This window comes from Rhipicephalus sanguineus, chromosome 9 (genome assembly GCF_013339695.2).
Source record: "Rhipicephalus sanguineus isolate Rsan-2018 chromosome 9, BIME_Rsan_1.4, whole genome shotgun sequence".
Lineage (NCBI taxonomy): Eukaryota > Metazoa > Arthropoda > Arachnida > Ixodida > Ixodidae > Rhipicephalus > Rhipicephalus sanguineus.
Window position 1 is genome coordinate 63,318,504 of NC_051184.2, and position 24,528 is coordinate 63,343,031.

At 47.6% G+C, this 24,528-nt stretch overlaps 1 pseudogene; it reads left to right on the forward strand.

Moving 5' to 3' along the window:
* Positions 1-1,301: 1,301 nt before the first annotated feature.
* Positions 1,302-19,474, forward strand: LOC119405594 (glutamate receptor ionotropic, NMDA 3A-like; annotated as a pseudogene).
* The last annotated feature ends 5,054 nt before the right edge of the window (positions 19,475-24,528 follow it).

Consider the following 24,528-nt stretch of genomic DNA (forward strand, 5'->3'; position numbering starts at 1 on the left):
CACTAGAAAGGTACCCACTACGCATAAATCACAATTTTCGTGAAGTTGGGAAGCCCTACTAAGCCAATATTCGTCATTCGCGGAGAAGCGAGGCACCAGCTACACGTCTTTAAGGCATTATGTGCACTTTGTTGACGCGACGACTGATGACGTGAAGAAGTATGGCTCAGCCCTTTGTAATGGGTAGGAATCTTTAAATGGCCCACCAGTTGTAATTTGCATTGGGTGACGCCGGTCGCTATTTCCCTCTCCCGTCATGCTGTATAACATACGTTGACGTGGAGAGAGACGGGGGGGGGGGGGTACAAAGAACTTTACTGAGACCCCGAGGAAAATGGATCATGCGCTTATGGGCTTCCTTGGTAAACCAATACAAAGTGCCTTGCGAGGAAACCACTACGCTATAAATCATTGTAATTTTTAGAAGTAGGGCAGCAAGCACTGTGACATTTCGTCATTCTACGGAGAGCGTTGGTACCTGCTAAACGCAGTAAGGCATTATGCGCACTTTATTGATGCTGTGCCTGATGACGATGAAGAATTATGGCAGAGCCCTTGTAATGGGTGGAGCATTCAACAACCTACGTTGTGCAATTCGCATGTGTGACGTCTGGTTACAGAATTCGCGTTGTGCGACGCTTGGTGCTTATTTTTACTCGTCTCCACGCTATATTGCATTTGCTAATGTGGTCCTTCCCGACATGAAGCCTGTATAGGACCTTTTTGCAAAGCATTTCAAGCACGGCATGGTAGAGGTTGAATACTGGGCTCCAACGCAGAGGGCCCAGGTTCGAACCTCGTTCCATCCTGGAATTTTTTTTTTTCATTTTTTTTTCTATTTCGAGCGATACTGGTTACGGACACCGGTGGCGGCGGCGGCGGCGGACAACTACGGCGCCAAAACGGCCGGTGAAGTGATCTCATAACAGCTTTCGCTGTAAAAAGGTGATAAGGCAGAGTAATATAGTAGGGTGTAGGGTATGTAGGGTGTATGCTGCAACATGATGATGACCCTGATTTGTCGCCGCCAGAGTTTCAAAGGGGATGCTAATAAAGATAATCATTACCGCCCTCGCTGTTGCAGCGAAACGCACTCCGCGTCTCAGAAAGTCCTCTATCACACCGAGCAAGTACTGCGCGTGCGCCGCTGAGCGGGGACACCTCAACATGACAACTTCAGCGCCGGTGGCGCAGAAAGCGTCACGACCACTGCGGACCTGGCATCGCGCTTTGTTTGCCTTTTTTTATCGATCCCTAATGTCCTCTTGTCTGTGGTGCGTAAAGTCAATGCGTATGCAGGAATGCCGCTCACTTTGCGTCTTTTCATCCACAGGGGCTGCCCACCTAGCGGCGACGCGTACTCTGTGACGTCATCGCGGTCCCGCTGGGTGACTTCTTCCCCGGTCCCTACTTCCACTCGGGCGTCTCGTGCCTTGCCTACGCCGTCAAGCGCGACGTGCCCCTTTCGGCCTTCCTCATTCCTTCAGTGTGCCCCTCTGGCTCGCCATCTTCCTCAGCCTCAAAGTGAGTCGCAGCTTGAGAGTCCTCGCCCTTGAACTCGGTACGTTGTGGTACTTCAAGTGATGGTCCCATGCGTGTTCCATTCACCCAGAAATTGGGAAAAAAGGCCGTGATCAGATGTTTTTTTTTTTTTCTGCTCGACAGCGGCTTCCAACCTCGCTGCGCGTGGGTCGACGCGCTGTCGACGTACATTACTTTCCATACTTGGGCCACCTTCCGTGATTGAGTAAATGCCAATGGCTCCGCATTGCGCCATTGGCGAAACGAGCACTGGTCGAAATGACCGTTTATTGACAAAACGTGTATATTCACCAAGATAATATCACAAAAGTATATGGGCCAGCAAGCCGACAAAGATTCATAAAGATGTGTCTGGACGTCTCTTTCCCAAAACACAATTCAATTCCAAAATTACAGACTGCTCGACGGGTCCGTGCTAGTGCCAAGCCAAATGTATGTTCGAAGCGTACACATACTACGTGTGCGATACATTGCGCATAAATCACTACTACAAGTGCAATTAGTACACATATGGGCCTATGAAGTACACCGAATGTTCAATTTTTACATCTGAATAACAAAGAATACACAAAGCAACCATAGCATAACGGCACTGCACCTGGTTTCATGATATGTGTGGGTTGACAAGGCAATTGGTGCGCAAGACGCCATGGAAGCGATATTGTTCGGCCATTCATCCAGTTAGCTTCTAAATCAGCATGCTACAAGCGCCACGTTAAAGTACAACATTGTTATTAATTATTCTCTCGTCTGCATGATATTTGTGAGCACTTGCCGTGGTACCTCATCAAGTAAAATGTCATGCTGCTAAGCTCCAGGACGCGTATTCGATTCCTATAGCCACCGCAGCCGCATTTCGATGTAGGCTAAGTGCAATAACACAGGAATACTTAGATGTAGGTGCATGCTAACCCTAAGAGAGCCAAAATTGACTCCTCCACTACGGCGTGCCTCATAATCGTATAGTGGTTTTAGTACGCAAGACCGAATGTTTACATTGGCATTTGTGGACGTTAGCTTTACCTTGGCCATACCGTGGGTTTACTGAGCCCCAGCGCACTGGACCACACAAAGGAGTCCCTTCATGATATAGGTGAAGTTTTGAGCGTTCGTAGATGTACTGGACCATATCGCACCTATACATAATTAAATGTTCCGCCATTTTAGTACGTCCCCTTCTCCTCCTCTCCCACGCAGGGTAGCCAGTCAAGTTACTACGAGACCCCTTTTAATTAACAATTTCGTTCAGGTGACAGCGCTAGCTGCTGCGCTGTACGAATGGTTCTCGCCGTTCGGCCTGAACCCGTGGGGCCGCCAGCGGACCAAGAACTTCAGCCTGGCGTCGGCGCGTGGGTGTGTGGTCGCTCCTCTTCTCGCACCTCGTGGCCTTCAAGGCGCCCAAGTCGTGGCCCAACAGGTGCTCATCAACCTGTGGGGTGCTTCTCCGTCATATTCCTCGCCTCGTACACGGCCAACATCGCCGCCCACTTCGCCGGCCTCTTCTTCCAGATGCAAGTGCACGACTTCCACGACACCAGCGTGAGTGTACACACCAAACCACTTGCCATATTGCTCGCGTTTGCCTCGCGTAGCAACGAAAGAGGGAGAGTGGATCGAGGGCTTCCTTCTTGTTAGACACAGCCTCATGAAATCGGCATAAAATGGCGCCATGAAAAGTATAGGGGTTGGTATTTATAGCATTCAACTGTAGTGTGTAATTATGACACTTATGACACAATTAAGACATGTAAACCGTGTGCGCAAGATGTGAAAGAAGAGCTTCCTTCTCTATCATTTGCTCAAGCGGCACGTTAGTGTAAGAGTGAATACTCAAAGCATCAGCTATATTTAGACCAGGGACGTAGCCAGTAATTTTTGCTATTTGTGAGAGCGGGGTGGTCCGCTCGCCCTTCATGTTCGTGGGTGCTCCATGTTCGTTCTTGTGTTCTTATGTGTGCGCGTATATATATACACATACAAAAGTAAAAAAAAGTCCAGGGGGAGGGGGTGTTTGAACCGCTAAACCATCCACCCTGGCTACGCCACCGATTAAGACCCTCCACTATCTGTCAATAAAATGTTTGTGGTATTCGGAATGAAGATGGCTACAGAAGTCTGGCACACCAGAACACACAAGCATAGAAGAAAGTTCAGTTGCAGACACGTACGCGAGCGACCGCAAGAAACAAACGAGGCTCCTCTGTTACCACTCTCATTTCACTCGTGTCGTGTCCTCACAGCTAACTTTTTACATCGAAGTCGCATATAGGGGAGACCCGCTTCGAGAAGGGGCTGCGGTGCCGCACTGAGGAGGGGCGCTGCGGTTCCGGGCGCTGTCTATGAATGTGGAGAGAAAACTCGTAACGCGACTGGTCACCTCTCCGCTCACCCCTTAACGCCGCCTTGAGTTCCCGTAGCTTTGGCCGCACTCTTCACGTGTTTTCGCGGGTTTCGTGGCTCGCGAGGCGTTCAAAGAAAATCCACGTGACTGAGGACTCCTTTCGTGGTTGCAGGGTGTCGCGAAGGGGCAGCGTCGCACTCAGCCTGCATGAGATGCGGAGCAGGTAGTAATGGACGACATCGTCCTGGTCTGGGCGCGAAGGGCTTTTTGCATAAGGAAATAATTGTGGCGACTAAGGAAGATGAAGAAAACGAGAGAAGGCAGCATAGGGTGCCAAATTGACTACATTTGCCTTAAGAGACAGGATTGTGCTGTTACCCGCAAAATATATGTCCTTCAAATCCGTGTCGCCTCCGTTAGCTACCACGCATTTCCGTCGGCACTACGTGAATAGATAAAATAAAAATCTACCACCGCACAACACAAGTTGGACATATGTCTACGGCCCTTTCGCTAGTACTTCCTGTATGATATAGAATAGTGGCACTAGCGTAAACACAGGGTGGCGGGGAGTCAACTGACATATTTCAAGTAGAGAATTTTAAGTGCTCGTTTCTTTGTTTGATGATAAGGGACGTTAATTATACTGTTGTAACTGTATTTAGTAATTGTGATGTAAATGGGTAAAAAAAAAGCAAAGTGTACGAAAGGCCGTTGACAATGTTATTTCCGTAGAAAACTGTCTGACTAATTTTAAATAAAGGTTATTAATTAAATCATTCATTCATTCGCCCACCTGACTTTCTTCACATTTAGGTCGCAATCACTACAACACAGTTAAAACATGACAATTAACTTCCCCTGTACATTCCTTGGCCTCATTATCTGTTGGTTTTCATTAACGTACATTTCAGGTGGCCATATAATATAAGGATGCAGAGGAAAAATAGGTTTCTATAAATAGGATCAAGTATGTCGTTCATTTGCCCCAAGTTACAAGGTTATTTCTTGAGAACTACATCTGGCGGATGGCGTCCTTTGACATCGACGCGTTCTTGTAAACGCCTTTTGAAGTCGCGCACGCGCCTCCGTAGGTCCTCATAAATTGCTGCAACTTCGTCATCAATGGCTTGCGATTGCCATCAGCGGATTCTTCAACAATTTGAAATGTGTAAGTTGGCTCCACGCCACACTGTATATAGCTTCGTAAATTTTTATTATTACTGAAAAGACGGAAGTTGACCGCGCTCTAGTAATGTCTGCTTCAATGCCGGCACAACCAAGACGCGGACGTGTATCACCCAGTAACTCAATTGATCAGTGCAGTTGTGAAGCAGGAATGAACTGTGGTGATGTTGAATGCTTAGTACAAACACCGATCTTCTCTGCACGCGTGAACTCTTACCACGCACTGCTAGCGTATGCAGTGAAATATGTTTACTTTGTTCAGCGCAGTTCAATAAGGCATATCCGTCGTCTGCTTTTTGTGCCGTCTATTTTAGAATCAGTAGAATTTTACGAGTGGAATCAACCCCTTCGTGTTTACAATGCTGCTATGGCAGTTAACAACGCAAACCAGTCCCCCGTCGGGGCGACATCGCAGAACGAGAGACGTTTCACGTGCAGTGCAAGCTTCGCAAATGGGGGGTACCAAAGGGAACAGTGGGGTCGTACCAATCGGCAGAAGTTCGTTTTCTCCGGTAGCGGAATGGCAAGCGCTGGCGTCGGCGGAGAAACTTGAGCGGGCCTCCGTCTTACGTACGCAAAAAAACTCCTAGCGCATGTGTTCCACAGAAAGCCCCGCTACTCACCGCTGGTCCACTAAAAATGAAGAATTCTTCAAGTTATCATCGATATGTTAGTCTTGGCCAATCCCCCAGAGTGGGTATGTGCAACTGTGTTGAGGAATCAATCAATTATTCAATCAATCAATCGATCAATCAATCAATCAATCAATCAATCAATCAATCAATCAATCAATCAATCAAGCAAGCAAGCAAGCAATAACGTAAGTACCACAGAAATGGGGCAAGCGCCATTACTCGCCACTGGTTCACTTAAGTGAAGAAGGAAAGATACGGGCTGCAGATACTCATTAAGATTTCTGGACAGACATAACAATAAATGAGGAAGATTGTAATGAACCGTGGCCATTACGCAAGGGATAAACACCGGGGCCACACGTTTCACCTGCGTTGGTTAACCATCTGTGTGGCGTTCTTGGGCGGCGACATTTTGCTGTCGCTCTATAGGTGACGTCGGTAATATTTTCCCTCGGGTCCTCGCAGCTGCTGAGCCAACGCACGGGCACGGCCCGCGGCACGGCCGCCGAGGGCTACGTGTTCGCCGAGAATAAGCGCCTCTGGGAGCACATCCAGCGGTTCGGCGTGCCCACGCTCGAGGACGGCCTGGAGTCCCTCCGGTCGGGCGCGCTCGACGTCCTCATCGGCGACACGGCCGTGCTCAACTACTACCGGGCCAACGAGCCCAGCTGCCGGTTGCGGCTGCTGGGCGACTCAATCTTCGACGACGCCTACGCCGTGGGCATGACCCGCGGCTTTCCACTCGCTCAAGGGATCTCCGAGCTGGTGCTGCGCTACAACGCGCTCGGCTACCTCGACCAGCTGCACAGCAAGTGGTACGGCCGCGCGCCCTGTTTACAGGTGGGTGTCCCTATGGAACGAAGCACTCGCTCGAAGTTGTGGTGGTGGCGCACTCAACAAATCACCGTGCCCTCTAAACGGATCAAAGCCTGGACGAGTTGTTTAAGCTTCATATTTAAAGCGGAGAGCACAAGGCAAAAAAAAGGCCACGGGACAAGGCGCTGACCACAGGACAAGGCCCTTGTCCTGTGGTCTTCTTTTTCTTGTGCTTCTGCGGCATACGGCATCACTATCAGTGTAAAGCCGCTCGTGCAACTCTGCTGTTGTTATTACAGTTGCTGTAGCATGCTAAATACCATTGGCGTAGTCCGTCTACGGCGGGAGGAAGAGTGGCACAGAGACAAGTGCACACAGGGTTGCCTTAGCGCTTTGTGTATGTTTTAGCGACGAAGCACCTTAGGGTCTAGGCTTGTCCGTTGTGTGGTGACCGTGCTCACGGTACTGCACCGTGTATAAAATCCCCTAAAAAAGGTTTAGCAATAGACTAATATCAATCATAATTGTGACGAGCGATAATAAAACACCTAGAAGCACGAACCTTTTATACTAGTCGGCGATTTCAACGTAGACATCATGGACCTGGGGACCCAGCTTCGCCCACTCGTCATCATTCACTTCGTGGAGATGCGTTCCATACCGCGCATTCCATTTCTGCCACAAAATAAAAAGGTCGGAACACCACAAAAATGCCGACATTAAGCGCCCATCAATAAAACACATTGTATATGCACAGGCCTTGACACTCATTTACATGCGCGAGTGGGCAACGTCACTGGAGATTTACGGTAACCGAACGATCCCCAGTGCTTTGCCCACTCATCATTCACTTCGAGGATATGCGTGTATTTTTTGCGTCGCTCTTTGTGCCGTCTTAGACGCGCTATATGCAAATGACCGTCAAGAAGCACCGACAAGCCCGAAGCGCGGCCTTAGCCTATAGCATGCTCTGTCCCCTTCAGCGGCGGTCTTTACAATTATACACATCAACCTCGGAGGCGCGGCACGCACCACGTGTTTCTTCAAATGGCTTGAAACTCAGTGTGCACATTCGTGCAGGCTTCCTGAGTGGACAACTGGCGGTCATTTAACTTCATTCTGCTGCGTATTGCTGCAGCGGATCGCTTGCTGGAGACACTACCATTTTCGACGATTGACGCGTCCGTTCCAGGACCAACGTCAAGAGTATCTTTTTTCTTTGCTCGAAAAAAATGCAAAAAAAAAGCTCTGCATGCTCTTTGGGCCCAACAATCGATGCGTTTTATGCCAGAATTGAAGCTGACTTATTGCAGAATAAGTAGATATTTAATTACATGCTAATCAACATGAATTACGGACACTCACACAAAACAACACATTCCTTAATTTTCTTTCTTGAAGTGTAATACTGAGTGCCTTGGAGCAATGTCATGCGAATTTGACGCGTTTGCAGACAGTGCATCGTACTTTTCGCCTGAAGGGGCTATCCTCAAATGCCCAAATCGAATAGACGTCCTCTGTCATTAGGTGTTTGGATGTATACGTGTGGTGTTAAGGATTTAACAAGCTCGTTTAAACACGTTTACGTATTGTGATTCCTAAAGACCGAACGTAATGTTCCGGCTGAAAGCGCTTCTGCAGGGTTTTTTTCCCGAAACAAGAATGATGCCGGCTCTGGAAATTATATACGAAAAATACTAATGCTGTTCACTATCAAAACGTAAAGCTAAACCTCTCGAACTTCAGAACGACCATTTACGCCTTTAAAGCCATGTATAAAGTTCGTGAACAGCTCTTGTTACTCCAAACTCAGCATTTATTTCTTTCCGTTCGCGGTCTGTCATTCAAAACGCCGTGTGAGAAACGCGTACTTCACGATTCCCAGAACAGATCACATATTTCAACGCAAAATATTTTAGGTACGATAATGTTCACTGCCTTCGGGATTAAACATGACTGATGCCTTCATTCATGCAGTGCAATGCTGGCATGAGCTTTGTATACAAAGTGTCAGTGACGTTTTCTCTTTCACAAGTTCAGTGCAATGCGCACAGCTTCACGATCAAACAAGTTCAGTACTAGTAATCGTACGGATAGTACGGATAGTACCTACGGAGCAGAAACCTGGAGACTTACAAAGAGGGTTCAACTTAAATTGAGGACGACGCAGCGAGCGATGGAAAGGAAAATGATAGGTGTAACCTTAAGAGACAGGAAGAGAGCAGAGTGGGTCAGGGAACAAACGGGGGTTAAGGATATCATAGTTGAAATTAAGAAGAAGAAATGGATATGGGCCGGCCACGTAGCACGTCGGCAGGATAACCGGTGGTCATTAAGGGTAACTGACTGGATTCCAAGAGATGGCAAACGCGTGAGGGGGAGACAAAAAATTAGGTGGGTAGATGAGATTAAGAAGTTTGCAGGTATAACGTGGCAGCAGAAAGCACAGGACCGAGTTGATTGGCGGAGCATGGGAGAGGCCTTTGCCCTGCAGTGGGCGTAGACAGGCTGATGATGATGAATCGTACGGAACTTCATGTAACAGAAATAAGCAATGTTCATGCCATCGTGACTATATATGTAAGTTTGATTGCCGCTATAGGCTCTTTCTTTGGACGCGTTTCGATGCCACCGTATTGGGCTGTTAATTTTCCCGTTTTTGTGTCTATAACAAATAAACGAACACTGCTACGGTAGTAGACCCATGCGCATGTAAACGGCTAGGTTGGTGCATTCGACGTGTCATCGAGTTGTCAATTTCCGGTCACGACATACAAAAAAAAAAACACTCACTCACAATGTCTCTTATGCATTCGCCTAAGACGACTCGAAGGCGAACGCCATCTTAATTTTCTTCCCAGACGATGTATTGATCCTTTCCAGCTCCCCTACGGAAGCTTTCTGCATATAGCGTGGCCTTGCACTGCCTCCAGGATCGGGGGCTTTGCAAGCTTTGTGCGCCTCACCTGGTTTTGCACTGCCTCCTTGATATCACGTGACGTCACGTTATGTGACTTCATGGTGACGTCATCGCGTGTTGTCTTTTTTGCATCAGTCGTGTTGACGCCGACGCCGCCGGACCCTGACAGCACCGACGCCGACGGTCAGTTTACGCGTTTAATGAGACATCTAACGCTTCTTACTTAATAAGAAAGCATTCGTTTAACAGCATAAGATGGCGGCGCCCGCGTGTCGAAGGTAATATCGTCTTTGTACTGAGAAGTTCGTCGTCTTTCTATATAGAAAAAGTTTGATTAATAATGTCTAAGACGTGGCCAGCACTGTTGATTCTTTTCCGGTGCTTTTTAACCATCGCGCGGTCGAAAGCGTAACACGACGTGAGATGAATGCTTCTGCGTTTCTCGGATTGTCGTGCGTCTAAAGCCGCCCACAGTGTCTCCTTCACATGCAAAAGCAGAATGAGGGCATTGAATGGAATTTCGTTTGCTCCGCGGTGTGTCATCGCAGGATGGCCTGCTGCAGCGGCTGGACAAGCCGCTTCCGCTGGGCGTGCGCGCGGTGGCCGGCTTGTTTCTGATGCTGCTGGTCGGTCTGCTGGCCGGCTCGCTCGTTCTCATCATCGAGCACCTCGTCTTCCGCTACGCTCTGCCGGGCCTCAGGGCCCGCTCGCGAAACTGCTTCTGGAAGAGCCCGAACCTCATGTTTTTCAGCCAGGTCTGTACTGACGTCCATATAGCACTGTCATTCTGACCTTCCCACCTATTTGGCCTCCCGATAGAAGACACGGCAGTTGGGCATTGTCTGGAACTTCTCACAGCACTCGTTTTCTTAAGATAAGTGAGGACTTCTGCTTTGCGGACATCGTTTCTATTCTAGCGTAATTGTTGGACGCGCTAGAAAAACAAGCACACGGTGAGGCACGCATAATTCACAAACGAAAGCGCTCTAGCAACTCGTTTGTGGTTTATGTGTGCCTCGCTGTGTCCCTGTTTTTCAAGCTCGTCCGAAAATTACACTGGGCTATTCAAACGAGCCCAAGAAGCAGCAATCCTGACGTTTATGTTCATCGCATTTTCTAGGTCCTCCTATTCATGTTTAACAGTGGAGGCAAATTGGGGAGGAAATGGAACTAAGGGCTCGACACTTGGCTAGATGAGGAGGAAGGTTTAAAGTTATGCAGTGAAAAGAAGCACTCCGAGTATTTCTACAGCTAATCCGAATATTTCTACAGAACATCAAATCTAAAGTGTAAGAGCGCTCTAAAAACAGCAATAGTTACTTGTTCTCGGTAGGTACCCACACTGAACTTGGTATATGAACGCGCCACCTTTTCGCAGTATTCGTGGTTTGACACACCTACTTCAAGTCGGCAGTGTTATCGATCCGGCACAGAGAAGACAATTGCGCGCATGACAGCCTTCTACGCGTGTATCTTGGTGGTTGACGCTTTACCGGTGTTTTTTTTTTTTTTTTTTGCAGAAACTTTACCGCTTCATCAACACGGTGGAGCTGGTATCCCCACATCACTCGGCCAAGGAGATTGTGAGCAACCTTCGAGAAGGCCAAATCGCCAGTCTGTTCCAGAAGAGCGTTAAGCGAGTACGTGTCTTCACTTTTGGTGCGTTTGTTCAGTGTTGCCTCGATCCTACACATTCACAAGAACACGTACTTAGACGTAGTTGCACATTAAGGAACCCCAAACTGTGGAACCTAATCAGGAGCCCCCACTTTACAGCGTGCCTCGCATTCGTATCGTACTTTTGGCACGTCCGCAAACTAGTTAACTGAGCATTCAGTTTCCTATAAACCTTCATAGATGGAGACGTCGGGCCACCGTCTAGATGGAGACGTCGGGCCACTGTCTATAGAGATGTCGGGCCACCGTTGTTGTCAGGGTGAAGAATCAGGCAGTCCAAACAGTAAATGTTAAGTTATTTATTGGCTGAACTTGTGCATCGCAAAAGAAGCACTCGCTGCACAAAGCGGCGAGCACAATCGTCGTTGGTGGATAACGATTGACCTGCGGGTATTTATACACGTGGCATCGTTCACTGAAGCGTTATGACCGGTGCTCGTGGAAGTTCGTAAATTAACTGTCCACGTCTTCTGCGCATTCTGATAAGAAGTTTCGAAAAAATCGCAACACTTCAAAATCGTGAAGGTCCTTACACATTCTAGCGTGGCCTGCGCCCATTGGTAACACGAGTTCTAGCACGTGAATCCCGGTCACATAGAAATAAAGAAATAAGCGCGCACGGTGATATCAATTATCAAAGGACAACAAGGCAGCATAACGGTAACTGGAAGTGGATGACTCAGAAGTGCGAACGTAGCCCGGTTTAAGCCACGTGCATAGCGTTCCTGAAGCATGAAGCCGTGTTGAAGGTAAGCACTCGTAAAACATCCTGTTCATCATGGAACGCATCTCGTAGCGTTCTTACTCATGCAGAGTTCAGCATGAAAAACGAAGTGCAAACGTGCGATTGAAACCGACCTCTAATGAGCGCGGTCTCAACTCTTGTTGAACTGCAGCGATAAACAGTCGCTGCTTACGTCCCATATGACTTTGCAGCCCGGGATTAGCGGTATATGTTTTGATGAAATACATTATTACCTTAGTAATGCTGGTAGAAAATAACGCGATTACGGGGTAGTGCGAAAAAGACTCACCTGCTGCTACAGACAGGAAACTGATCGAAAATCGTTGAGTAGGGAGAGTCGTTGCAGCCATTTCTACAAGTGTACTGGTCTTCATCAGTGCGTAATTACTGACTGGTCTTCATCACTAGACGCTGCCTTGATGAATGCAGGTTCGCTTGCCGAAGCGTTGGCTCTAAGCGTCATTCACAGTTCAACGAGTTCTCATCTCTGCAAGCTTCTGTCTTCTGCTCCGGAACATCTGCCTTAGACAGATGACTAGTCACAGCAATAATTCTTACTGTGTCCCATTTCCTGTTTACGTGACAAAGGTACCGTTCCGATACCGCTGCCACTCTCTGGTCTTTCTCATGCTCAAAAACAGCCACAACTTTTCATCTGGACACTTGTAGGAAACTCTTGTGGCCATTCGTACACCACGCTTTTATTACCTTAGTTACTTTCGTAGAGAATAAGAAAGGAACAAGTCTGGACAGCGATGACGCGTGGACATCAAAAGTAGAGGCATGATTTAATGACTCATAAAATGATTTCATTTCAGAAAATCAAGGAGGAGGCTCGCCGTAGGAAGAGCAAGTCCCAGTTCTTTGAGATGATCCAGGAAGTGCGTCGGGCGTGAGTAGTTCCTCTGAATGCTAGTCTTTTTTTCTGCAACTGCTGAAATGTGGGAAAAAAAATCTGAAGGAAAATAAGCCGAAAGCTTGAGTTTCATTACACTGCGTCACTTCACAACCGGGGCCTCAATATTATGTGGTAGCTGTAAAAAGTACACTGTCTGCGTATGCGTAATACACGGCACAGAGAGATCCTGTTTTCAATAAACACGGTTCTTGTGACACATTTATTGCTAACATGATTAGACCGTTTTCTATTTACTCCAAATGTACGGCAGTACGGTCTCGTGAGGTAATATGAAATTAAAGTTTTCGAGGAAAAAAGTTTTAAGAGGCGACAGCTTTGATGAGGAAGAAAATATGGAACCGATAGATGTTCGTTTATACGAAATAAATCAAGGGCGTTATTTGTCGTTATCTAATTAAATAGATGAAATAATTATTATTTCAGAGAGCCAGGCCATGTACACTTAGATTGTTTTCGTTTATTGTCTTCGTTTATTGTTTATTGCTCCTAACTTCCCGCCTTTCTTTATTGTTATGTCAGAAGATATTTCTTCCCGTATTGCTGTGTTTATATAACGGTGAAACTGACACAGACGAGCGGCAGTGATTAGGGAGAAGAAAGGCAACTAACTTTATTGACCAGAATGACTTGTTCGCATTGGGAAGGTTGTGATCGTAATTCGAAGATTGTGGGTTCGGATCCCACCGACAGAGAGGGTGACTTCTCACCCACTTTAATTTATTTCAATATAAGTGACAATCATTACAACGGAGTTGAGAAATCACAAATAATGTCCCGTGTACTTTCCTCGACATAACTGTCCGTCGCTTTCATTAGTTGTGTTAAATACAGAAAAACAAGTCCCTCGGACAATCCCCCAGTTTCGTACTCCATAGCGAGGGCTTCTTCCCGGCAGACTTGATACCTAAGGTAGCATGTGAGGGTTTATTGGTCAGCCACCATCTCATGTGAAGGTCACGTGCCCTGTGACGCTCTCTGGCAAACAAAGAGTGCTCCACATTCGCCGCCTGGGCTACGGGTGGCGCTGACTAACACTCCCAGGTATTAAGCACACATAAATAACCTACAAAAAAGTGGACAGGGGAGCACCCTCCGTTGTAGCCCAAATGGAAGAGCATCGGACGCGTATAATTCGAAGGTTGTGGGTTCGGATCCCGCCAACGGAAAGGGTGATTTTTCGCCCACTTTAATTTTCTTCAATTTAAGTGAGAATCATTTCAATACAGCTAAGAAAGCGCAAATAATTTCCCCTATACTTTCCTTGGCTTAAATGTCTGTCGGTTTCATTAGTTCTTGTATAGGCACTACTGTTACGTCACATAGGGCTGTGTGCTACTTTCAATATCACCATGTTGTTTGATAGCACGAAGCGTCACCTGCTTAACAAAAACTTGTGCCACGAGAGACACAAAATGAAAGTCTACGGTTAGTTAAAGGTTAACAGCGTTGAACAACACAAACCACAGAGGACCAACGAAGACAACAGAACTGTGGTTCGTCTGTTGTCCTCTCTTGTGTTTTAACCTGTGTTCTTCTAAGCGCTGTTAACATCTAACATGTACCTCGAACTCGCTCAATGATTCGCTCTGCAAAGTCTGTAGTTAGAAGCGAGCGATTCTCCGCGTGTCTTTCTTCGTGTACATGTTCAAGTCACGTTCGTGCCATGTAATCACATCCCGATGCAAAGCCAATCAAGCTAATCTGCTCCCTTACTACAGATGTCACGTATGTAGCTCGTACAAACATGTTTTCGCGTTTTTCTCGCACTTCAAGGCACACTAAATAGAAAAATTACTTTTCTCGTGTTAGCCACTTGCAATTTGGCAATACCGGAAGCTCCACTCTTGCCGAGAGAATACTCTTGGTATACGAGAAACGGCGCCTGCTAGGGCATGCGTAATCGTTTCCTCTCAAGAATGGGTCACATTGTGTTCCAAGCGGCACAAAACCCCCGCATAGCAAGTTTTCGGGAAATTTTGTTGAGCCATTGTGGCCAAAATACTCAAATAGACACTTACATTCTAAATACTACAGATAACACCCCCTGTGCTTTCCTTGGCGTTATTGTCTGTTAGTTCTCATTAATATTGTGTCTATCAAATAGACACTGAAATTCGTGACGTCACACCAACTTTCACGCTCTGAAGTTTCGGCGCAAAATCCAGACATGGGACTTTGGCCTTCATTTCCTTTTATAATAACTAACATATTGTCACGCACAGCTTGAGAATGATACTTTATTTGAGTAGCTTAAACTGGGCGAACTTGTGCCCTAAGACAAACAAGTCAGAGAAATGTTCATGTCTAACACTGCAAAAACGCAGTATCTTTGTCACCAGAGTTCGGTACCTCTTCTTTTCCTCTTGTCCCGTGCAGTTCGCACGTGCCTGAGTTCTCAGCGGTGATCGTGGCGTGCTCCACCGGCGATTCGCTTCCTCTGTTTCGCAAATACGCCGTAGAAGGGCGTAGCAAACTGTTAACGCGCGTACTTTGAATGTATCTTGCGTCAATATGATGGCGAAATTAATGAACATAGAGTACTCAGATAATACCTTGTATGTGCAAACGGGCTTAGTGTTTCACTTTAGAGTCGCTTTAACAGAGCACGGTGATTTCTGTAATCTTCCACACTTTGCTATGTATGGTCTGTCATTTACCTTGCTCAAATGGTCGCGCAGTGTTCAACAGCAACAATCGGAACGAGACGCCGACGAGGCCGAGTCGCCAACGAGCCGCCAAGACGACGGCCCGCTCAGCGCTACATCCAGTAGTGGGCCCCTTTTGGTCCGGGAGCACAGAGGTGAGTTCAGAGGCGTTAGTCTTATGAAGTTCCGATTCTAGAGTCTAAGAAAAAAACAGGAGTCCGTTGACAATTTTTTGTGATTCCTGACTTGTCACACATATCAATCTCATTAAAGAGACACGTGAACTCCCTTTGAAGACCTTGATACTGTGGTCAGAGGGTCGTGGGACCCAAAAAACTGAGCCATACACATGGAAAGTGAGGGCTCACTAAAAAGGGCAACACATACTCTTTTTTTCCTAGTAGACGCGTGACTTCTTGGCGCTTAACTTTACGGCACTGCGTAGTGGCGAAGCGTAGAAAGGACTGCGGACTAAATACTCAATTTTTTGAACCACAGTATATTTTAAACAACAATTTCAACTATATCATAGACCTCTTACACAAAATAACGGCACAACATCCGAGAAGCTAGGTATTTTTAAGAAAGCAGTCTTCAGACATAACATACATTACGAACTGAAAGCATTAGAACTTTGAGCCATCGATCATATTCGTATTTTAAATGCGAAGCATTTCTTAGCGAACTTCTGCGACTTTGAGCGTATCTATCTATCTATCTATCTATCTATCTATCTATCTATCTATCTATCTATCTATCTATCTATCTATCTATCTATCTATCTATCTATCTATCTATCTATCTATCTATCTATCTATCTATCTATCTATCTCTATCTATCTATCTATCTATCTATCTATCTGCCTACGAATTTGTGCTCTCCTGGCCGTTTCGTTAATGGGGTGTATACCAAAATTGGTATGGCATAACATGACTGTATGACAAACATAAATGACTGGTCGTAACATGAAAATCATGACATGCATGTCATGTAAAGCATGATTTACATGTCACAGTCTTGGTGCTCTTGCGGCCGTTTCGTTAATTTGATATATACCAAAATTGGTATGGCTTGTCAAGAGTGTATGGCGAGCATAAATACCAGGAGTTATTATGAAAATCATGACACGCATGTCATGTATAACGTGACTTACATGCCACGCTCATGGTGCGCTGGCGGCCGTTTCGCTAGCTTGATATACACCAAAATTGGTATCTTGCGACGTGACTGTGTGGCGAACATAATAACATGAGTTCACATGACAATCATGACACGCATGTCATGTACAGCATGACTTACGTGCCACGCTCATGGTGCGCTGGCGGCCGTTTCGCTAGCTTGAAATACACCAAAATTGGTATTGCGTGACATGACTGTGTGACGAACATAAATAACAGGAGTTAACATGAAAATCATGACATTCGTGTCATGTAGAACATGACATGGTGCCCTGGTGAACGTTTCGCTAGACTGATATACACCAAAATTGGTATTGCGCAACATGACTGTGTGACGAATATAAATAACAGGAGTTAATATGAAATTCCTGACACCCGTATTATGTACAGGATGACATGGTGCGCTGGCGTATGTTTCGCTAGATTGATATGCACCAAAATTGGTATTATGCGACGTGACTATGTGCATAACATAAATAACTGGAGTTAATATGAAAATCATGACACGCATGTCATGTATAACATGACCTACATGCCACGCTCATGGTGCGCTGGCGGCCGTTTCGCTAAATTGATATACACCAAAATTGCAATTGCGCGACATGACTGTGTGACGAACATAAAGAACAGTAGTTAATATGAAAATCATGACGCACATGTCACGTACTGCATGTCTTACGTGCCACGCTCATGGTGCGTTGGCGGCCGTTTCGGTAGCTTCATACACACCAAAATTGGTATTGCGTGACTTGACTGTCTGACGAACATAAATAACAGGATTTAATATGACAGTCATGACGCGCATGTAATGTAGGGCATCATTTAGACGCCACGCTCCTGGTGCGCTCGCGGCCGTTTTGTTAACTGGATATATACCAAAATCAGTATGGCATGACAGGAGTGCGTGTCGAATATCACGCATCGTATACATATACCAGAATGTACGTTTCATTAGCATGGCATATACCAGATTGTGCATGCATGCATTCATGACAAACTTGCGATATATAGTGAACTAGATATCACTACATGAATGAGTTCGTTTGCCTCAATGACAAACAAGACTATATATGCAGCTCTTTGCTGGCTGCTTCGCATTACGTCGATTCCCACATTGCGTGGGATCTGCCGGCTTTTTTTTTTAGGCATGCGGACACTTTTAGGCAACTCTGTCAGCAAGGCAATTTATACAGCGGTTCACGGGACGAAACAATGAATGAATGAATGAATGAATGAATGAATGAATGAATGAATGAATGAATGAATGAATGAATGAATGAATGAATGAATGAATGCAAACGTTAAAAACTTTCGAAGTTGTCACCACGTAAGCAAGTCCTCAATTCAAGGTTACGCTGATGAACTGTCCGAGGCACTTCTGGACGTAGTCCGAGATGTTGTGCTGGCTGTGCTGAATGTTAAGTAGAATGAGCCACTCGGGCAGGAATGAACACAAGCCACTTGTCGAAACGTCAGCCCCACCGATATTCCTTGTTCCACAGCTTCAGATGTTAGCAGGAACAGCACACAGCATCTCGAAAGTTATTACAACCAAAATACGACAGTAAGTGCACTCGCCGAAGAGAGCAACTACGTGTCCACACTGATCTGTTCCAGTGATGGAAGCAGATGCATACAATCCGATATGAACATGTCAAGGTTTATCATCGGAACGCTCCCGTGTACTACTGCAAGCCGGCCTTCGCTAGTGTTACGACCAGCTATGGCCGCTGAATACATGACAACAGATTCCACAAGTGTCAGACCAGCTATGACCACTGGATATATAACAGCTTCCACAAGACACGGCTTTACTTCATATAATCCCTATATTCGCTATACTGACAACGCCGGTCAGTATAAGGAGCATAGGTCAGTCAGAGGCAGTATAGGGGGCCCTGGCTGCGGCCGAGCCGTAGAAGACAAACATGGACATCCCGCGGCGCGTGACTCGGGCAGCAACGAGGAACGCCAGTCGTGGCCTGGCCTTCGGGAAGTGAAGGTTGAAATGTTTTCGCTGCCATTGCCCCCGTGTTTCCTCTGAGGGCTCCGGCCGACCATCAGCACTGAGCCTTCAGCGAGGACACGGAGCCAGTCCTCCCTATAACACATACACACAAAATATTAAGCACTAAGGACAAGTTCCTATCGCAATAAAATAAAGCCGTCAACGAACAGAGGTTCCAATACATGGTACAGAACATACAGAAAACATTGTTCGTGCCATGATCTTGCCGAATCGTTACCTGCTGAGCATAATCCGGCATTACGATATTAGCGTACCACCTTTTCGCAGGCTCCCCATCAACGAGCAGCAGCAGTCCTGCCTCCCGTCCCAGCTCGCCGCGCCTTCGGGGCGCGGGCGCACTCCTAAGCGTCAGCCTCGAGACGCTCGTGGCACCTCGCGTGCCGGTGCGTCGGCGGCGAGCCAAGTCCCTGGGCGACCTCTCGCAATGCGGCCGCCCTGGGAGCCCCGACGAGTCACGCTGGCCGCGTCCGGGCCGCTGGACGACGTCTGCCTACAGGGCCTCTCCGCGAGCAACTCGTCCGGCGCTGGCGCGACTCCGAGCGCCGCCTGCTCAACCTGCTGCGCGAGGCGGTACGCGAAAAGCAGGCGCTCGAGCGAAAGCTGGCCTTTCTGCACAACGCCCTGCGCAGGAAGCCGCCCTGATGATGGGACGAAGAGCCGCTCTGCTAGCGGCGGCTCTTCCTTTGGCATCTAGTCCCTGTGCTTACGTACTCTTTGACGGCCGCCAACCAATGAAGTGGCACGCAAGGGCTTTCGGCAATCGGACCTCGTGATGGCCGGGAGGCCCGCGACGGTGCAGCGCCATCTACGTTATATGCGCTCGTTCCTTTTGCTTGCTTTTGGGCGGCGCGCTAGCGCCATCGAGATCGCTATGCATTAGACTGTAACTTGTTTCGCCGACGGTGCGAGACGAGGTGGGGGCGGGGCTACTGTTGAAGCGTTTGACTATTATGTCATCGGTGCGAACGCTCGGCCCCCTCTGTCGCTTCACGTGGCCGTCCCTGATTCGCTATCACGCGTTTGAATCGTGCGGCGCTGTCCACTTGACAGTTTAGCCAAAGCTGCTTGCCTATTCTTGCAGTCACGTGGTACATTTCTCGGCGCGAAGCTACAGTTCTTTGCCAGGATGCGCTGCAGGAAATTTGAAGCGGCAGGTCAGTGCCCGGGACCTGCACGTGGAAGGTCTTTGCGGTAGCAGCGTAACAGCCTTTTAAAAGCAACGTGGGTCTTTTGTCTCCGCAGCTTTTGTCGATTGCGGTGCTTTGAGAAAAACCTCATCGTTTTCCTGCGAAATACTCGCAAATGCGCCGGGTGCCGATGTCGACCATCTCTTTTTTTTCTCTCACTCACACTGCAGCACTTGATGAGCGTACAACCGCGGGCTCTCTTATCTCTGTATGTGTCGCCATCGCTATCTCTCTACTCGCTGAAGCCATTACTCTTATCTCTGCTACTACTACTGCTAACTACTCTCGGCTCCTCCGCCCTAACTGGTCCGCGCGAGGGGCGGAAAACGTACGTAGTTTGTCAGGTAATACTTTGGTCTCGCTCTGTACGCTCAGTATCGCCCCCTCCTTCTCAATTAAAGGGGGTGGAGGAGACCGATGGTGCTATAAAGCCCGCTCTATAAGCGCGGTTGTCGTCTTATTCCTAGCTGAGTACGGCGTCGGTGTCCGAATGCCTTTCCTGCTGGACGAGTGTCCCTGATGTTAATGAACAGGATGTCCGATGTGCTCGCGTTATTTTTCTGCGCGATGTGAACTAATTCTGTACGAACAGGTTGGCCGCTAGAGAGCTGCGTTTACAATATATGCCGCAGGTTAGGAATACCGTTAAAAAAATGACGTGCGGGGCGATGTTATCGTCTTGTAGTATATACAAAACATGACGACGACGGCAAAAATAAGCCTCGAGTGTTCATATAATTGCTGTCGCAATAAACGGCGCAGTTTGGGCTGCATTGGTACAGCTTTCCAACAGCACCGGTGCCTCGACAGAGAGGTCGCGTTAACCCGCGACGGCCGTCTAGTGGTTTTGGTGCTCGACTGCTGACCCGAAGGTGGCGACATCGAGTCCCCGGCCGCGGCGGGCGCATTTCTCGTTGGAGGCAAAATGCTTCAGGCCCGCGTACATAGATTTAGGTGCACGTTAAAGAACCCAGGTGGTCGCAATTTCCGGAGCCCTCCACTACGGCGTCCCTCAGAATCATATCGTGGTTTTGGCACGTTAAAACCCGAACAATTATTATTATTATTAGAGGTCGCGTCAAACGAACGCATGTTCGTAAGTGAAGTTTCTTTGATCCAGCGCTTCGGAAGTGCCGAGCATGCGTCGTTAAGACGCAGACTCAGACACTCTATTTTGGCGCTTACATTCCTTCGCATCGATGAGATTACTCCGGTAGATTGCCGCTAACAAAGACCACCGCACACTCTTAATCACGTCCCCGCTTAAAGTGCTAGATACAGCCAGGAAACCGGATATGTTTGTCTGGTTTTCTGGATATAGCCAGCATTTAACCAAGACCGCCTTGCAGTGGCGTAGACAGGCTGATGATGATGATATTATTATTATAATTATTATTATTATTATTAAAAGTGCACGCACCGCACGCGAGATAGGCTTCTACGACACCTACTGCCCGATCTGAGAAGCAATCCGGCTTTTGTTTTTCTGTCCTGTTCTCTGCCATTTTGTTAACGGGAGCGGAGCTTTGCGGAGTGATCCCGGAGAACCGGGATCGCCAGAACAAAAGCCTCCAAAATCGAAAGGCATACCCCACCACAGCGTTTTGCGACTTTCTCGCTGGGGAAGGGCGCATGCGCGTGGCGTTGTGAAAAGGAGGCGGATTACCCAGTCACCCAGCTACATCTTTCACATTGCCGAGGATCAAGGCGGTTGTTTTAGACAGACGTTTCAAGCGGAGACGCTGCGTCCAGCGGGAAAGGCGTTTTGTTTGTTGCGGCCGCCGACTCGTGACCCCGACCTATACCCAGTCTCACCCCGGGACCAAACTGTGGCACTTACATCCTTAGAACACTCGACGCCACGAAGCCTCGCGTCAGACACTTGGATTGAAAGGACGAATGGCGGGGCGCGCGAAGTTATTGAGCCGACGGGTTGTGGCTTAGGTTGCGCGTGGCTTACCCCGTTGCTAGGAGAGTTGAATAAGGGTAAAGGAAAGACAGGGAGGTTAAACAGAGGAAACCTCCGGTTGGCTACCCTGTACTTGGGAAAGGGATATGGGGTGTGAAATAATAAAGGAGGAGAGTAGATTCTGTAACAAAACAGCAAAGTAATGACAGATGGCAAAGTGCAAGAACAAACACCCTAATATTATCAGCGCAAAGTCCAACGTTGCCAAGAAACTAGGACACATTTATAGCCTGGAGGCTGCTGGCTTCGAATCACGGAGTTCAGTGTGGTCACATGATATCTTAGGGACGGTCAGCATATCCGGCTTGTGCTGCACGTTTGGAACTATCCTGTACTTTTCGCTATTGATCTGGCCATGTTATTCTATTCAATTGTCCAGATGGACCAGAAAATTTCATATACGGAATACAGCTACAGGCGCGCCGCGAAGCGTTGAAAGCGCCACAAATTAAGGATCAACGAGGTAACATAAAAAGCTGAAAGCCACGTGCATAGCTGTCCCTTAGTTTGTACATGGCATTGCGCTCCCAATGGCAACGAAAAAGGTGACATCACAGCTCATCAGACATACGCACTGCTCGGGAGCTCCAGTTTTAGTATTCGACTGCACAGTCTACAGTGCTCACTATGCTGGCTAACGTTTTTCGCCCTCCACAAATACAAAAAAAAAAACAAAATTCGTTTTAAGGGGACAAGAATCCACGTGCATTCTATGGGAACCATCCCATGTTGGAGGGTACAGCCCGACTCCGTTGAACACCTCCCGCCAGCTCTGACTTCAGTGCGCCCGCAAATTCGTCGAACAGACGCTGCCTCCATTCGAATGGGCGAGAGTTGGGACGGTTCTATGTTCAACGTACTTGAATCGGCGTCCCTTTCTTGGCGCCGTGTTCAGCCGCTGTTCATTGTTTATCGTATAGTCGTCCCCCTCAGGTCAGTCGTGTAGGACGCGATGCAAATGTTTAGAGAAGTGCCGATTTCATCCCCGTGTCGGATGGCCTGCCGATACTGTACATTCCTATATACTATAGAGTACCACGTGTTACCGAAAGTTGACTCGTATTTTGCGCACGGTCCACGGCGTCGATGCCGAACGCTCGTTTTAGGAGATGCTTTTTAGGAGAGCCGCCTCGCTGGTGTTACCGTTGTCGCCATTTTTTTTCCTTCTGTAGCGAATGTGGAAAAAAGAAGCAACAGGGCGAACGCCTTTTCTCGGCAACAAGACCATGTATTTGTTTGTAGGCACCACGCCATTCCGTAGACCAGGCGGGTAAACACATCAATGTCTAGTCCAGCTAGCTTCTGTCCTAATATGCTCGAACGCTCCGAGACCCCCCCAGATAACCACATACGTTCTGCACGAAGGCTCCTCGATGACCATTTGATTCACGCTTGAGTCTGTACTTTATCCTTGTAGCTTGCTGCGCTAGGTTTCACCCTATACTTTCGTCCCAACGCTCAGCGAAGATGGTTCCTTGGAAGGTCCCGTTAGTCCTGCACATGATATTGCAAGTTAGGCTTCTGATTCCTTCTCGCGTGTTGACCACTCTGTACAGCCCGCAGCTCTCCCTGGCCTGTAATTACCGTGTACCTTTGTTTCAACCCAGACCATTACACTAGGCAGCGTAGTTAAGGGTCGAGAGAGTTGGCATTAGGGGACCTATGTTATCAGTGAGTTACGCCTAAGGGACCTTGTATTTTCTCAGGAAAAGACAAATGAAGACGCTACTCATGTTTTCGCAATATCGTCGTGGTAAACCTGGCATCGTTTTAATACTTCAAAAGCAGCGTAGTCTGCAAAGCGTTGCCATGCTTCTCTTTGCGGTAATGACGTCCGCTTCGTTACCCTCACCAGCAAAAAGATATACACAAAGCGGAGCAGCCTGCTATCCTGAATGCACTGTTCAAGACCGCGATTGGTTTTAAGCTGTTTGATCTGTTCCATGACCGAATCTTTCTAAAATATGCCCCCTAAAAATACCTGAAAGGCAGGGAAACTGAACGCGTTCATCTCTTATCAAAGGTTACGCAGAAGGCAATGAACCTAGCGCGCTGATGTGCTGTTATTTACAGGGGTGTCGTCGAATTTAACATCGCCATTCGCTCATCGCGTCGAAAGCAGTTTGCAGGTACGGAAGTGGTTCTCTGGACGTTATGCATCGCACACCTTCGGCAGCTAACGCGCTTGTTCGTTATTTTCGACGCGCATCAGACGCGAGTGTGATAGCCAGGGCGTATGCACTTTCCACGTCGACAAAAAAAAAAAAAGAAAAGTCACATGACGTCTATTGTGCTCGTACCAAAAGAACACCTGCGACGAACACGAGCACAAATAATGCTCGTGGCAAAGTCCGGACAAATGTCGCCGGTTGTTCATTGTCGGGATAGGACAAATCAAAATATCTAAGAACTGCTCCCTCACAAGTTAACCGTTTCCCTGTGCGTATTCGCTCCTGGCTGGTGTTTTGACAATGCTGCAAGAAGGTTTTCTCGTGCGAACTGTGACTCGGTTGAAAACGTTCGGCACGGATTGTATATCTGCGCCAATGCGTGCACACTCGTGGAAATTGTGATAAGAACAAGTTAGACTTTGCTAAAATGGTGTCCCGTCGTTTCTCGCTTCCCTCCGGTTACGCGTTTATGAGAGCGTTATTTCGGTTTTGTCTTGAGACTTATACCATCTTTGGTGCAACCACATAATTAGCGGTCGCAGATAGTGCTCTCCACTTTTTCCTT